The following is a 17,472-nucleotide window of genomic DNA, read 5'->3' on the forward strand; positions in this document are numbered from 1 at the left end:
TTCTCCCAGTAATCTTGATTCCAGCTTGTGCTTATTTCAGTCCAGCATTTCTCATGATGTACTCTGTATATAAGTTAAATAATCTGGGTGACAATACACAGCCTTGAAGTACTCTTTTCCCGATTTGGAACCAGTCTGTTTTTCCATGTCTGGTTCTAACTGTTGCTTCTTGACCTGCATACAGATTTCTCAGGAGGCAGGTCAGGTGGTCTGGTATTTTCATCTCTTTCAGAATTTCCCACAGTTTGTTGTGATCCACACAGTTAAAGGCTTTGGCATAGTCAAAAAGCAGAAGTAGACGTTTTTCTGGAACTCTTTTGCTTTTTTGATGATCCAGTGGATGTTGGCAGTTTGATCTCTGGTTCCTCTGCCTTTTCTAAATCCAGCTTGAACATCTGGAAGTTCATGGTTCACATACTGTTAAAGACTGTTCATAGCATGACATATGGATAGACATAACAAAATACTAAGTCTTCTTTTTCCAGTTGGCTTCCCTTCTATATGAGTAACTATAAAAAGGACAACAAGAAGTAGGAAATATGTGAAAATTCAGTTTGGTAAAATATTTAAAATAAGTTTTTGTTAGGATTTGATTATAAAAAGTACATTTTGTTGTTGAAACTTTAGAAAAAACAGAAGAAATTAAAAATCACATAATCCTTTCTTTCCTGTAACTAATGTTGGTGCCAAGATATTTTGTGATTTTTGTACATTCTTGTACAATGTACAAGAATATGTACATTGCATATTCTTAAGCCTGGACTTAAAGAGGCTTCCTTTGTTTCTGTTTTCTCCCTTTACCTCTGTCACACCATAAAGAGAACATGCTCAGACTAGTACATTGTTCCAAGGAGGATTAAAAACGTGGAACGGAGCTGTTCCAGTCAATCCACACACAAATTGTGATGTTCAAATGCGTGAGTGATAATACATGATGGTTGTTTGGGTGATTTGTTATTCAGCAATGGCTAAGAGATGCAATGTGCATATATATGTGTATATGAGTATATACAGGTATGGATATGTGTACATAGCAGTGTTGTGGCTCAGTTGTGTCTCTTTGTGACCCCCATGGACTGTACCTTGCCAGGCTTCTCTGTCTATGGCATTCTCCAGGCAAGAATACTGGAGTGGGTAGCCATTCCCTTCTCTGGGGGACCTTCCTGACCCAGGAATCAAACCGACATCTCCCACATTGCAGGTAAATTCTTTACCATCTGAGCCACCAGGGAAGTAATATGTACACATATGTACATATATTTAATAAAGTTTAAGGCATACTGTCTTCTATATTTTTATTAAAATACATTCATTGAATGAATATAGAATAACCACAGTTATCTCAAATATAAATTAATAATTATTTTCATTACTGTTAAGCATATGAGGTCTTTGAAAGCAGATACCCCTGGATGTCAGATACCAGGATCTGGCATCCAGTGATCTGTCAGCAGTAAGAACTAAACAAGTATGTACAGACTAAGTTAAAAATTTCAAGGACTCTGTTTTAATGATTGCAGTTTTTCCACTGTATGTTGTTGTTGATCTGTCACAGTCATGACTGACTATTTGCGACTCCATGGACTGCAGCACGCCAGGCTTCCCTGTCCTTCACCATCTCCCAGAGCTTGTTCAAACTCATGGCCATTGAGTTAGTGATGCTATCCAACCAGTTCATCCTGAATCATCCCCTTCTCCTCCCGCCTTCAATCTTTCCCAGCTTAGGGTCTTTTCCAATGAGTTGGCTCTTCACATCAGACGGCCAAAGTACTGGAGATTCAGCTTCAGCATCAGTCCCTCCAGTGAATATTCAGGACTGATTTCCTTTAGAATTGACTGGTTTGATCTCCTTGTAGTCCAAGGGCCTCTCAACAGTCTTCCCCAACACCACAATTCAAAAGCATCAATTCTTTGGTGCTCAGCCTTCTTTAGGAAATGGCAACCCACTCCAGTGTTCTTGCCTGGAGAATCCCAGGGACCGGGGGAGCCTGGTGGGCTGCGGTCTATGAGGTTGCATAGAGTTGGACACGACTGAAGCGACTTAGCCGCAGCAGCAGCCTTCTTTATTAGGTTTTCCATTGTATATATGCATATATTGTGATATTTCTAACCAGTCCCCTATTTCTGTTTTCATTGAAATTCTTTTCTGGGCACACTTATGATTATTTCAGTAGGAAAAAATCTTAGAGGTAAAGTTTGGAGGCCAAAGTATATAGAAAGGACAGCTATTTAGATAAAATTCTTTTTTTATCACTATCTTAACAATTACAATTTGGCAAAAGGCTTTGTTTTGTTTCTTTTTCTTCTAAGTTATTTGATTCATAATGGGCCTTTTCAGATTAAGGTGAAGAAAAACAGTGGTCTCAGATTGTGCCTGGTACAAGGGAAGGTTAGAAGTGGGTATTTTTCCCCCTTAAAAAAGGTAACTTATAACCACTCCCTTTTCTCTTTTCGGCTACCATATTCTTTTCTTCTTTGTAGGCTTTCTTTCATGTCTGGTCAATAAAGGATTATTGAGGTTCTACTATGTGTGGGGTTCACCTTTCATCAATCTCTTCCCTACAGGCACTGCTCCTCCTCTTTCATTTCACACCCAAGAGAATGAATGTGTGGAATAAGAGTTCAGAGATGTTTAAAACCAGGTTGAAAATTTCAAAGATAGAACTAATCAAAGCAAGGAGAGTGGCAATCTTAGCTGCTTTGGGCAGACTTGTATTGTCTAGCTTGAGGGGATTTTTGTTGCCTTTCAGTTTGGACAGGTTTTAGAGCAGAGACCTGGAAGCTGACCGGAGAGGCAGAGACCTTACTGGCAGTAAGTGAGGGTGGGCACAGCACTGCAGAGGGCTTTACAACCACACCATTATACTGCGTGTAGCCTTTCAAATGAGCTCTAATTGTGTCTGAGCCTTTTCCTTCCTCATCTCTAGGGATCCTTGTACAATGCAGACTTAGTGGTGAATAGACAGTTTCTCATGGTACCTGTTTAAAGTATAATAGACTTGTCAATCCATGGTAACGTTATTCCCACATTCTGCTCAGCACTATAGTTATTACAAAACCTAAAAGATGGTTAGGCTGACCCTTTTTTTCCCCCAGTACAGATACTAGATTTTAAGCATGCCCAGTCTATTTTAATTGTATGTTTCTATAGCTAAAAAAAAAAAAACTTTTTGTTTTCTAAACTACACCAATTTCTATTTTAATGCTGATATTATGTTCACTTCAGGGCTGTAGCTAAGGAAATATAATCAGAGAATTTAGTTCTACCTTGAAATGGGTATATGGTTAGTAAATGTCAGAAAAAAGAAGAGGGAGTGGGTTTCTTTCAGTTTCAAATAACTGTAATTTTGTCCCACTTCTGATATCAGTATTGTCTTGGACTAATTTTGGATATAACTCCCTTTAATAGAGTTGAAACATTTTCTCCAGGATCAGAATTTGATTCAGTACTTTGAATAAAAGCCGAAAGCATTTTGAACTCTGCCCCACCCCCAATACACACCCACAAAGGCCATGGCTTGTCATTCTTGTGTGAAGTTGTGCTTGTAAGCAGCCTATTTCAAACCAAAATTACAGTTGGAAGTACCATATTTCAGTAAAGATTTTCCCATTTATCCACAAACTTCAATTTAACAACAACAAAAAAAAGCCACTGGATTTTGAAACAAATTAGAAAGGGAAAATGAAAACTAATACTTTTTATTTATATTGGAAAGATCAGAGACATGATTCAGAGCCTACTCTTCTCCCCTCCACCACCCAAAAGACCAGATTTATACATATATTCAAAATGATATGAATAATTGGGCAATTATTCAGATATTTGGCCTGAAATATTCAGACATACTACATAAAATTATTTGGGTACTTTTGAGCGTGAATTATTGAGGTAATTGGACCAATTCACTATTTCACTTTGCCTCTGTAAGTATAGTGGTACCTTAATTATAGTCTAATTTACAGAGTTTCTGTTCCTCCACAGACACTTTAAGAATACTGAATTTCAAATAAGGAGACCTGAACTTGATTCCCTTTCATTCTTCTTAACCCTGTAACCTTGGACAAGCCACTCTTCTTTGGGGGGTCTGTTTCTTGAACTAGAACAAGACTATGATGTGTACCCTACACATTTCATGAAATTGAGTGAAGTTAAACAGCATAACAGGAAGAGTTACCTTTTATTGGTCATACATGAGTTCATTTAATTTTCACAATAATCGCAACCATGTAGAAGAATTGATGTTTAAAAATATTAAGACCATTGCCAAAATCAAATAGCTAGAATTTCCCTGAGAGCCCAGACTCAACCCCCCCAGACTTGGATTCTAATGTACATGTTATATGGTCCCTTTAGTGAGACAAACTCCTGTACATACATAAAAGATTATTTTTCATGATTCCAGTAAGTGCAGTGAACCAGGTAAACTGCAATGAGTTGAACAAACTTCCATATTGGTGGGTGTTTAATAAAATGTATGAATTTTTCACTTTTTTTCAGTCAGAATTCTAGGACACTTGAACAAATGGCTCTTAACAGTGTCACTACTGGGGCTGTAGCCATATGTTCATGAAGGACATGTGAAACCTGTTAGCTTTGGCACCATCATCAATAATAACTTTGCCATTTCCCTCAGCTTGGGAACCAATCCCTGGGGTTGGATTTGCTAACACCAGCATGAGGTCCCTTATCTAATCAGAGCTAGACCTATCCATATTGCAGGGCATTTGACAAGGAATGATGTAATGGTCTTAGTTGAAAATGAGATATGCATTTGACATTTGAATATCACACAGCAATATGATTGTCAACTGAATTGCCTTAGTTTAAAATAGGGTAATGGTTTTACTCTAGAGCTTTATTCCCTGGTCCCATATTACTTACCTATGCACATGTATATACGTGTTGATGTACTTATATACTCACATATCTTTGAAATAATAATAATATATGCCTGTGAAAACAACCAGGTTGTGTCTGCTTTAAACATGGAGATGTCACTATTTTTCCACACTCAAAAATTTCCCACATACTGATGAAAAAGTAAGAAATCTTCCTGCTTAGATTCCAGTGGTGAGAATTTCCCCATATGTTCACCATCTCTTTATCCTTTAGATTTTTGAAGGTAACAAAACTGTACATTCCATCCTCAGTAAATTTCCATCAAACTTTCTTACCACAGATAAGGATTTTAGGTTAATTAACCAGAATCTTACACCAAATGTTTGCAGAGTAGGCTAATTACCATTTGCACAGCTTAAAAAGAAGGAGTATTTGAAATGAATAAAGGGAATATTTACCTTTCTAGAAATAATAGATAAGGTATAATATATAGCATAACTCCATGAGACATAGAAATGCTACATGTAGGCTAATTTTACATTAAACTATCGCTAGAAAAACTGCAAACAGAGGTCAGTCTTTGACATATCTAAAAATACAACCATGTGGATCAAATTTTCCAGTCACAGCTTCATCTCTGTTGATTTTCTTTCATTTGCAAAGGTTTAGCTGTTTCTGCAGAGGAACTGATTAGACTGTCCACTTTAGTGCTGAGCAATGTATTTCTGAAAATGAGCTTCAGCCTACAACAATGCAGTCTATTTGCTGTGTGTTTTTTTTTAATCTGTCCAAGACCAGCTTTTAGCCCTTACATTTCAGATTTGACAATTTGCCTTCGGCATAAACTCTTTCTTCGTGGCAGCTCCTTGAATTTTCACATTAACGGTTTTCCAGTTGAGAACTGTATCTATATAGCCATGTCATTGGAACATACACTTTTAAACCTCTCCTAATGATTAACATACATTTCTATGTACTGCTCTCACCAAGTTTTGACTTCGATCTTAGTATAAGAGAATAATATCCACATTCACCTCAACTTATAAACTAATGCTTCAGAACAATTGAGCTAGAAGAGGAAACAATCCTTGGAATATTTTTACAAAATTGTCATTTTAACAAGGACTCTGTTTTTCCCTAGGACCTCAATCACATCTGAAAGGATTTTGTTTTCTAGGCCACCTGATCGGTTTAGCAACTTAATGCTGTTATTGCTAAGACATTATTGTCAAAAGGCTTTGACTAAAAGATGTTTTGTTCTATATCATTAAACAATGAAGTGTCCCAAGTAACTACATTTTCTAGATAATTGAAGTTTATTCCATCAAGTATTGTTGTTTGCTAAGACTATTTTGTGATCTGATGAACTGTAACTTGCCAGGCTCCTCATTCCATGGGATTTTTCCTGGCAAGAATCCTGAAGTGGGTTACCATTTTCTTCTCCAAGGGTTCTGCCCGACCCAGAGATGGAACTTGCATCTCCTGCATTGGCAAGTGGATTCTTTACCACTGAGCCACCAGGGAAGCCCCATTTCTTTAAGAACCTAAAATTTTATGTTTAAAATTTGTTCATGATTTAGTAGAATTTTCCTTAAAAGTATTTAATTAACCTGAAGGTCAGATATAAGTGAAAAGTGAAGTTACTCAGTCGTGTCCAACTCTTTGTGACCCCATGGACTATAGCCTACCAGACTCCTCTGTCCATGGGATTTTCCAGGCAATAGTACTGGAGTAGATTGTCATTTCCTTCTCCAGAGGATCTTCCCGACCCAGGGGTCGAACCCGGGTCTCCCGCATTGTAGACAGATGCTTTACCATCTGAGCCACCAATAGATGCTAATTTGGTGTCTCCCATTTGACTGTGTGGATCACAATAAATTGTGGAAAATTCTGAAAGAGATGGGAATACCAGACCACCTGACCTGCCTCTTGAGAAACCTGTATGCAGGTCAGGAAAGAACAGTTAGAACTGGACATGGAACAATAGACTGGTTCCAAATAGGAAAAGGAATACGTCAAGGCTGTATATTGTCACCCTGTTTATTTAACTTATAAGCAGAGTACATCATGAGAAACGCTGGGCTGGAAGAAGCACAAGCTAGAATCAAGATTGCTGGGAGAAATATCAATAACCTCAGATATGCAGATGACACCACTCTTATGGCAGAAAGTGAAGAGGAACTAAAAAGCCTCTTGATGAAAGTGAAAGAGGACAGTGAAAAAGTTGGCTTAAAGCTCAACATTCAGAAAACGAAGATCATGGCACCTGGTCCCATCACTTCAGGGGAAATAGATGGGAAACAGTGGAAACAGTGTCAGACTTTATTTTGGGGGGCTCCAAAATCACTACAGATGGTGACTGCAACCATGAAATTAAAAGACGCTTACTCCCTGGAAGGAAAGTTATGACCAACCTAGATAGCATATTGAAAAGCAGAGACATTACTTTGCCAACAAAGGTCTGTGTAGTCAAGGCTATGGTTTTTCCAGTGGTCATGTATGGATGTGAGAGTTGGACTGTGAAGAAAGCTGAGCACCGAAGAATTAATGCTTTTGAACTGTGGTGTTGGAGAAGACTCTTGAGAGTCCCTTGGACTGCAAGGACATCCAACCAGTCCATTCTAAAGGAGATCAGTCCTGGGTGTTCTTTGGAAGGAATGATGCTGAAGCTGAAACTCCAATACTTTGGCCACCTCATGCGAAGAGTTGACTCATTGGAAAAGACTCTGATGCTGGGAGGGATTGGGGGCAGGAGAAGAAGGGGACGACAGAGGATGAGATGGCTGGATGGCATCACTGACTCGATGGACATGAGTCTGAGTGAACTCTGGGAGTTGGTGATGGACAGGGAGGCCTGGCATGCTGCGATTCATGGGGTCGAAAAGAGTCAGACACGACTGAGTGACTGAACTGAACTGAACTGGTGGTGTCTCCCTGGCTTATGATTTCTTTGCCTATAGGGCTAATTCTCTGGTAACCCAGCTGGTAGAGAATCCGCCTGCAATGCAGGAGACCCCAGTTCAATTCTTGGGTCAGGAAGATCCACTGGAGAAGGGATAGGCTACCCACTCCAGTATTCTTGGGCTTCCCTGGTGGCTCAGCTAGTAAAGAATCCACCTGCAATGTGGGAGACCTGGGTTTGATCCCTGGGTTGGGAAGATCCCCTGGAGAAGGGAATGGCTACCCACTCCAGTGTTCTGGTCTGGAGAATTCAAGTCCACAGGGTCTCAAAGTGTCAGACAGGACTGAGTGCCTTTCACTTTCACTTTTAGGACTAATGACCCTAATATTGAGGTTAGTCCCACAGGGACCATTTTGATTTACTTAAACTCTTTCTCATGGACAGAGCTGATTGACTCATTGTTAGACAGCTGAGCTAAACAGAGTAATAGGGTGTTTATCCATAATTTTCAAATGAAGCTAAGTGATATTCCCTGGAATTTAAGTGATCAGAGCTCCAGGAAGTAATGCCAGAGTACTACCAGAAGCCGTTGTCCACAATATGGAGAAGCCGTCTACAGTAAGAGGATGACACTGGGAAGGATGAAGTGAATAGAAAGACAAACGATGCAAAGAGGGGCTCCCGGGGAAGACTGATAGCTTGGTTTACTTATCTCTGAAGCATAGTTGTACCTTTGTTCTTCCTGAGGTGAGAAAGTTAGCCTTCCAATACATTTTCCTTATTGTGTAACCTGGTTCCATTTGAATTTCTGGCACTTGAAACCAAACATCCTGATCACACCATCACATATTTGTGTTGTCTTCAGCTGATTCAGGCAAACTTCTGAACTTGATCATAGAATAGATCAGGTGATTTTTATGCAAACCTCAGTCAATGCAGTTTTATGAAGCCAAGGAACATTTTACCAAAAATGTTTCTTTAAAAGTGGCAATGGCACTGATCTTCCTAAACATAGCATACAGAACACACCTTCATGTTTTCTTGATGATATGGAGCCTGTATACGAAAATACATTTTAATTGTTGCATTCACATAATTCAGTAACACACTGAAGAGCTTTCTGAAATAGGAGAAGCTGTTGGTACCCACATTAGTGGCCCCAGACAGCTGTGGTTTGTAAGATATTGGGTCTGATTTACGAGAAATCTCTGTCATTCCTTCACTGACAATGTTGACTCTCATCTCCTGACACTAGAAAGAAATGATTTGAGAAATAACATGGCTGTTAGAAGGAGAGAGATCTGGATTAGTCAGGATGTGTATGCTTGTTTACTAACTTTGATTTTGGGTAGATTATGTCAATGCCTGACCTTATCACTTTTATGACAAAATTGGCTTAATGGTATATTTTTTTTTCTAAAGAATAAATTAGATAATACATGTAAAACACAAATTAAGAGTTTGATTAATGTTTAAGTCACTTCTGGTAACCACTTCCTCTCAATTTACTACTTCTAAATTGTCCTAGACTAGAAAAATGAATCTGAAAATATGATAGCTCAAGTTTTGATAGTAATTAAAGGTGACTCAGTTTAAAAAATAACTTTAAAGATTATTTAAAAGCTTACTCAATTAAAAACTGCTTGACCAAATTAAGTCTCTCAACAAAGGTCCCATCATATGCTTAGACAAATGCATTCCCACCCTCCACTAAAGGAAGGGAATATGTTTATTCCTCCCTTAGACTTCCCCTGGTAGCTCTGCTGGTAAAGAATCTGCCTGCAATGCAGGAGACCCTGATTCAATTCCTGGGTCAGGAAGATCTGCTGGAGAAGGGATAGGCTACCCACTCCAGGATTCTTGGGCTTCACTGGTGGCTCAACTGGTAAAGAATCCTTCCACGATATGGGAGACATGAGTTCAATACCTTGGTCGGGAAGATCCCCTGGAGAAGGGAATAGTTACTCACTCCAGAATTCTGGCCTGGAGAATTCCATGGATTGTATAGTCCATGGAGTCACAAAGAATCAGGCACGAATGAGAGACTTTCACTCACTCACTCACCCTTGGCCAACTGTGGTCATTATAAAGTTCTAGTCACATTGAGCTCATTGCACACTGGAATTAGTTCCACCCATCATTGCCATGTAGGTGGAAGAATGTGTGTTTCTGAGTAATGACCATTCAAATATTTGAAAGATACTGTCTTGTCCCTGGGCTTCCTATGTGACACTAGTGGTAAAGAACCCGCTTGCCAATGCAGGAGATGAAAGAGAGAGATGCAGTTTTGACCCCTGGGTTGGGAAGATCCCCTGGAGAAGGAAATGGCAACCCACTCCAGTGTTCTTGCCTGGGATATTCTATGGACAGAGTAGCCTGGCAGGCTACAGTCCATAGGGTCACAAAGAGTCAGATACAACTGATGCGACATAGCAGGCATGCACGTCTTGTCCCTAAACACTTTTTATCCATGTTGAAGATGGCTATCTATTTTACGTCATCTTCTTTTGTCAACTTTTCAGTATTACCAAATTTGTCTCTTTGAATTATTGTGCAGAGGTGTTATCTGAGTCATTTGGAATAGAATCAGATTTCTTTAAGAGTAGCCCTAGACTTCAAACAGAGATGTTTGTATTCTGAATTAGATTATCATTAGTGAACTGAAAGGGGCTTCCCTGGTGGCTCCAGGCCAGAATACTAGAGTGGGTAGGCATTCCCTTCTCAGGGGATCTTCCCAACCCAGGGATCGAACCCAGGTCTCCCTCATTGCAGGTGGATTATTTACCAGATGAGTCATTAGGGAAGCCCCCCTGGTGGCTCAGTGGTAAAGAATTCTCCTGCCAGTGCAGGAGACTGGAATTTGATCTCTGGGTTGGGAAGATCCCCTGGAGAAGGCAATGGCAACCCATTCCAGTATTCTTCTCTGGGAAATCTCATAGAAGAGGAGCCTGGAGGGCTACAGGCAATGGGGTCACAAAAGAGTCAGACACGACTTGGTAACTAAACAACAAAGTAAACCTAAACTATAGCCTAGTTCTTCCCAAGAATCAGGAAAGTTTGTTTACTATTGATCAAAACTAAATCTGGTCTCTTTTTACTTTACTATATATATATATATATATATATATATATATATATATATATGCAGAATTATAAAATTGTTTCTCTTATCCATTTTTGAAACTAGATATTTGCATCTTTCTATAATTTTTCAAGATTACCACGTGGTTCTGTCACCTCAGTTGTAAGTGATTTTAATACAGTGAACTGGACTTATTTAGGAAATGTAGAATACTATATGGAGAAGGCAATGGCACCCGACTCCAGTACTCTTGCCTGGAAAATCCCATGGACGGAGGAGCCTGGTAGGCTGCAGTCCATGGGGTCTCGAAGAGTCGGACACGACTAAGCGACTTCCCTTTAACTTTTCACTTTCATGCATTGGAGAAGAAGATGGCAACCCACTCCAGTGTTCTTGCCTGGGAAATCCCAGGGACAGGGGAGCCTGGAGGGCTGCCGTCTATGGGGTCACACAGAGTCAGACACGACTGAAGCGACTTAGCAGCAGCAGCAGAATACTATATATTCTTATGATGATGATTGTCATTTCGATCTAACCATAATCAATTCAATTCAATTCTATATTTTTCAGCTTGGAAAAATTTTACCTTCAGAGAATTGCTTTCTCCATGTCCTTTATAAACATTGCTTCAAGTAGAGATCCAATATTTTCCTGATTGCTTTTCTCTCAATGTCCTTGAAAACTGGAAATCTCTATTTGATACCTCTGTGTTTGTGTGTGTGTGTGAAGGGGTAAAGGCTCAAGTTATTTAGAACTTTAACCCAAATGACCTGTGTGAAAGTTTAAGCCAGCTGCAAAATTTAAAGGAAACCATCTGCAAGAGAGACTACCCTCAAATTTGATAATTTGCAAGAAGGTTCTCAAAATTCACTTAAAGTGATTGTGTTCATGCTTACAGTTTATTACTGGAAAAGGATACAAATTTAAACCAACCAAGGGAAGGAAAGCATGAAGTAGAGTCCAGGAAAAGTACCAAATGTGGAACTTCCATTGTCTTCTTCCTATGGTGCCATGGATGTGTTACTTCCCAGGCATTGATGTTTGACAATACACAGTGGATCGATAACACGTAGAGTATTGCCAACCAGGAAAGCTTACTAGATTCCAAAGCTGCTAGTGTCTTATTTTTGGACTTTCCTGACTCCATAACCATGAGAAATATATGTTTGTCCAGTGTATAACCATCTAATGTGTGATATTGTTATATCAACTCAAGCTGACTAATGTAGTTATCATTTTTCTCCACAAAAGATGACACTAATGATAATAATGATAATGTTGTTGTTTAGTCATTAATCTGACTCTTTTGTGACCTCGGTGACTGTAGCCTGCCAGGCTCATCTGCCCATGGGATATCCCAGGCAAGAATCCTGGACTGGGTTGCCATTTTCTTCTCTAGGGAACCTTCCTGACCCGAGGATTGAACTCTCGGTCTCCTGCATTGACAGGTGTTTTTCTACCAGGGAGCCGCTGGGAAGTCCATTACACATAATAGGTGTTCAAATAAATCTTTTGGAGTAAGCAAATACACAACTTCTCATTTTTTACTAGAATTTTACTACTTTCTTATGTTTAACTTTCCTCATGTGTGCTTTTATCATTTTTCATGTGTCCTTAGAAACTCTGAACTTATTTTACATAAAACCAAATTTCTGTCTTCTCTTGTGAAATCAGAACCCAAAACAGAGTTCTGAATAACATTTGTTGAAGTTCATGAATGTCCATCCCCTCTAGACTGAACAACACCCCAAGTTCATCTGCTTTCTATTCCCTTTATGGTAGTCATCTCTTCCTGATAAGATTGGGTTAGTGAACCTGCTTATATGACAAGATTTCTGACCTATCTTGAGGTTTCAAAGATTACCTTATTGGGGTCATTACCAATACTAGAATAGTAAAATGAATAATTTAGAATCATAAAATGATAAAATGCATTTTAAAAAGACATAAAATTATACATAAGAATAAACTCAATTATATTGAGAGTGTCTGAGTGTATTAGGTTTGATCATATTGAGACATATGTCATGTTCTTGAATGCAAGTATTATAAAAATATAAGTTTCCCCAAATAAATGTACTATTTTAAAGCAATTCCAATAAAATAGATTCTAAAGTACCTAAGGAAGAATAAAGAAGTAAAAATAAGCAAACAAAAAAAGCAATGAAAAAATAACTAATGCGGAGAGCTTTCAGAATTAGATATCATGTTATCAAAGGTATAATAATAGCTAGTATGGTATAGTCTAAGGACAGATAAATTAATGGAAGGGAATAGAAAACTGAGAAAGTGACTCAAGACACATTCATCACTTTACTTAACCAAGTTGTTGGTACTTAGAGAATATCATGTGATGAAAATTTGAAATTCATGCCATATTTGAACACAAATACATTACTTTGAATATACAAGTCAAGTAAGAGGAATAAATAGATAGCCCTGGATAACAAAACCTAACAAAATCCCATGTGACTACTGTCATAAAGAATTGATTTTAATTAGTTTGAGAAAGAATGGCTTAATGGGAAAAAGGATGGCATAATTTGTTGATTAATTGGAAAATTTTACCTCATAGTATTTTTAAAAACTGCAGATGGATTAAAATGTTAAAGAGTATATAAAGAGTTTTAAGTTATAAAATAATAATATATAGATGAAAATAAATATGATTTGGGGACTTCCCTGGTGGTCTAGTGGTTAAGTATTTGCCTGCCAATTCAGGGGACACGGTTTGATTCCTAGCCTGGGAGGATTTCTCACACCTCTGGGCAGCTAAGTCTGTGCGCTGCAGCTTCTGAGCCTGCAGGCTCTGGAGCCTGTGCCCTGAAACGAGAGAAGCCACGGCAATGAGGAGCCCCAACACTGCAGCTAGAGAGTAGTCCCTGCTTGTGCAACCATGGAAAGCCACAGGCAGAGACTAAGACCCAGAGCAGGCAAAAATAAGTAATAATAAATAGAAATTTTTAAAAAATCTGATTCTTGGTAGATATGCAAAGTAAGTAATAAAATATGTTAATGTATTCAAATACATAAAAATTTAAAAATGTTTTCATAAATATCATAAATGGTAAAGTAGTAAAAATTTAAAAATAATTAAAAATAAAGAACTGTTCTTATGTATGAAGAAATTTATTTAAAGAATTGATAGAAGAAAATAACTGGTTATTCACCACACGTTATGAACAATATGAGAAAATGTCTACATCACAAAAATCAAAGAAATGCATATTAAAATAATAAATAATTTTTCACATGTAACACTGGAGAAGGTGAAAAAAATGCTCATATTCAGAAGTGAAGTGAAAGTCTCTCAGTTGTGTCTGACTCTGTGACATGGACTATACAGTCAGTCCATGGAATTCTCCAGTCTAGAATACTGGAGTAGGCAGCCTTTCCCTTCTCCAGGGGATCTTCCCAACCCAAGGATCAAGCCCAGGTCTCCCACATTGCAGGCGGATTCTTTACCAGCTGAACCACAAGGGAAGCAAAGATGGTGGAAAACAAGGATAGTTACAAATTAATTTTACTAATGTCAGATAACAGCTTTTTAGAGAGCAATATAGGGTCTTCCTAGGTGGTGCTCCTGGTAGAAGAATCCTGTTGCAGTGCAAGAGACCTGGATTCAAAACCCAGATCAGGAAGATGCCCTGAAGAAGGAAATGACAACCTACTCTAGTATTCTTGCCTGAAAAATTCCATGGATAAGAGGAGTCTGGCGGGCTACAGTCCATGGGGTTACAAACAATCGCACACAACTGTGCAACTGAGCACATGGATACGCATAACAAAAACCTTAAAAATATTCACACATTTGAGCCTACAAATTCACTTGTAGGAATGTACTCTAAGAAAACAATTTGATATATCAAAAAAGATTTATGCTCATTTTTGTTCTTTGTAAAGTTGCTTATGCTGCCATAAAATTTTAAGAATAGGAGTATGTTAAATAAAGTATGATCAGGGAATGAATTTGATATAACCATAAGAAAGTGAATTGAAATACTATAACCAAAGTCATATATATAGTTACACATTTAGAAAAATAGAAGAGTCGCTAGAAGAAAATACATACAATATTAACACCAATATGTAGAATTTAATTTTTCTACTTTACCATATTTTCACATTTTAAATTTCCTTTTTATTCATATATTTTAATATATTCTATACAAAAGATAGAACAAAATATAACAATTAAATAAAATTACCCTATAGCCTCACCTAATTTCATTCATTTCTCTGGAAGAAATTATGTAGTCCTATGCATGTATCTCTATGAACTTTTTAGATATTAGAAATGTATTATCATTGTGATCAGAGGTAAAGGCTATTTTAACGAGTGTTGATCCAGACAGAAGAGAGTAATATTTCTCTTATATCCATAGGTCTAAATATTAAAGGCAGTAACTATGACAAACAGTATATAGGGGAACCATATAATTGACCGAAGCCTTTTAATGGTATTAGAGAAGATATCTTATACTATATGCAGATAGATGTCTAGCCTTGACTATTCCTACCTCACCACTCTTTAACATACACCTTGGTTGTCATTAAACACTCTTAGAACCTAAGAAAACCTTCTAGCAGAGGAAAAGGGCACAAACATTTTCAACAATGACAATACACTTTATTAGGAAGAAATATATTCCCAATCTTTGGGCTTTTGCCTTAAAATCAACAAACTTTTTACATAAATTAGTGCTCATTTTCCTCCCAGTTTTATTGAGATATAATTGACATATAGCACTGTATAAATTTAAGGTATACAGCATAATGGTTTGATTTACATACATCATGAAGTGATTATCACAATAAGTTTAGTGAACATCCATTATCTCATATAGATAGAAAAATAAAAAATGAGAAAAAATTTTTTTCTTGTATTGAGAACTCTTAACGGTTTATTCTCTGAACAACTTTCATGTATAACAAACAAGTCTTAATTGTATTTGTCATGTTGTACATTACATTCCTATTTATCTTATAACTGGAAGTTTGTACCCTTTGCCTTCACCCAATTCACCCCACCCAACCTCTACCTTTACTAACCATAAGTCTGATTTCTTTGGGAGTTTGTTTTTGAAGTATAATTGACCTACCACACTTCGTTACTTTCTATTATACACTATAGTGATCAGATAATCTCTATACATTTCAAAATGATCACACAGTAAGTCTAGTTACAATATGTCACCATATGAAGATATTACCTAATTATTGGCTACATTTCACACACTGTACATTTCATACCCATGACTCATTTATTCTGCAACTGCAAGTTTGTACCTCTTAATCTCCCTCCTCCAAAGCCCCTCCCCTCTGATAACTACATTTGTTCTCTGTATCTATTATTCTGTTTTCTCTTTTGTTATGTTGGTTCTTTGGTTTTGGTTTTCAGGTCCCCATTTAAGTGAAATCATATAGAATTTGTCTTTCTTTGGCTTATTTCACTCAGAATAATACCCTTTAGGTCCATCCATGTGGTTGTAAATAATAAGATTTCACACTTTTTATGGCTGAGTAATATTTCATTGTATATATCACACATGTTTATTTTCCTTGAGATTCTTTATACTTCTTATATTGGTAGGCAGATTACTTGGATCAAATTTTTTTTAATAACATTATTTCTTCAAATACTTTTTTTCTATTCCTTTCTCTCATATCTCCTGAAATAAAATTACACATGTACTAGACTGCTTGATATTGTCTCATAGGTCACTGATGTTTTTTTCTATGTTGAATAGTGAAAGCACTATTTCAGTTTGCTTTTCTGGTAATTCCCTATCTCTTTCATTTTTTTTTTCTTTTTTTTTTTTTTAAATGTATGATTTTTATTTAAATATTTTTTTTTCTAATTTTATTTTATTTTTAAACTTTACATAATTGTATTAGTTTTGCCAAATATCAAAATGAATCTGCCACAGGTATACATGTGTTCCCCATCCTGAACCCTCCTCCCTCCTCCCTCCCCATACCATCCCTCTGGGTCGTCCCAGTGCACTAGCCCCAAGCATCCAGTATCGTGCATCGAACCTGGACTGGCAACTCTTTCATTTCTAGGACTGTTTTTGCTGATTGATTTTCTTCTGATGAGAAATTGTATTTTCCTGCTTACTTGCATGTCTGGTAATTTTTTTTTTTTTAATGTATGCTGGATGTTGTAAATTCTCCCCTGTTGGCAGTTGGGCCATATTGTATTCCTTTAAATAGAGTTAAATTTTGTTTTGGTGTACAGTTAGGTTACTTAAAATTTATTAGCTTATGTTGAGACTTGCTTTTAAACTTTTCTAGAATGGAAGCCAGGACTTTGCTTGTGGTCTAGTGGCTAAGACCCTAGGCAGGGGGCCTGGGTTCCATCTCTGGTCCGGGAACTAGAGGGTCCTTTGGTATAGGGCTGATTCAGTCCACCACCAGTGCATGACCCTACCAAGGATTCTAACCTATTACTGTAATCTAATTTTTTTTCTACTCTGGCTGATAGGAACTCAAAACTACTCTCAGACTGATGTAAGCATCAGGAATTGTTCTACCTACTCCTTTCTGGTGGCTGTTTCTCTGAACTTGGACTGTTTTCTTTCAGTTGGCACCAGTTAGTACTCAGCCAAAAATGGAAGCTTTCCTTTGCAGATCTTTGGACTTTTT

The sequence above is a fragment of the Bos indicus genome, chromosome 1 (genome assembly GCF_029378745.1).
Source record: "Bos indicus isolate NIAB-ARS_2022 breed Sahiwal x Tharparkar chromosome 1, NIAB-ARS_B.indTharparkar_mat_pri_1.0, whole genome shotgun sequence".
Taxonomy (NCBI): domain Eukaryota; kingdom Metazoa; phylum Chordata; class Mammalia; order Artiodactyla; family Bovidae; genus Bos; species Bos indicus.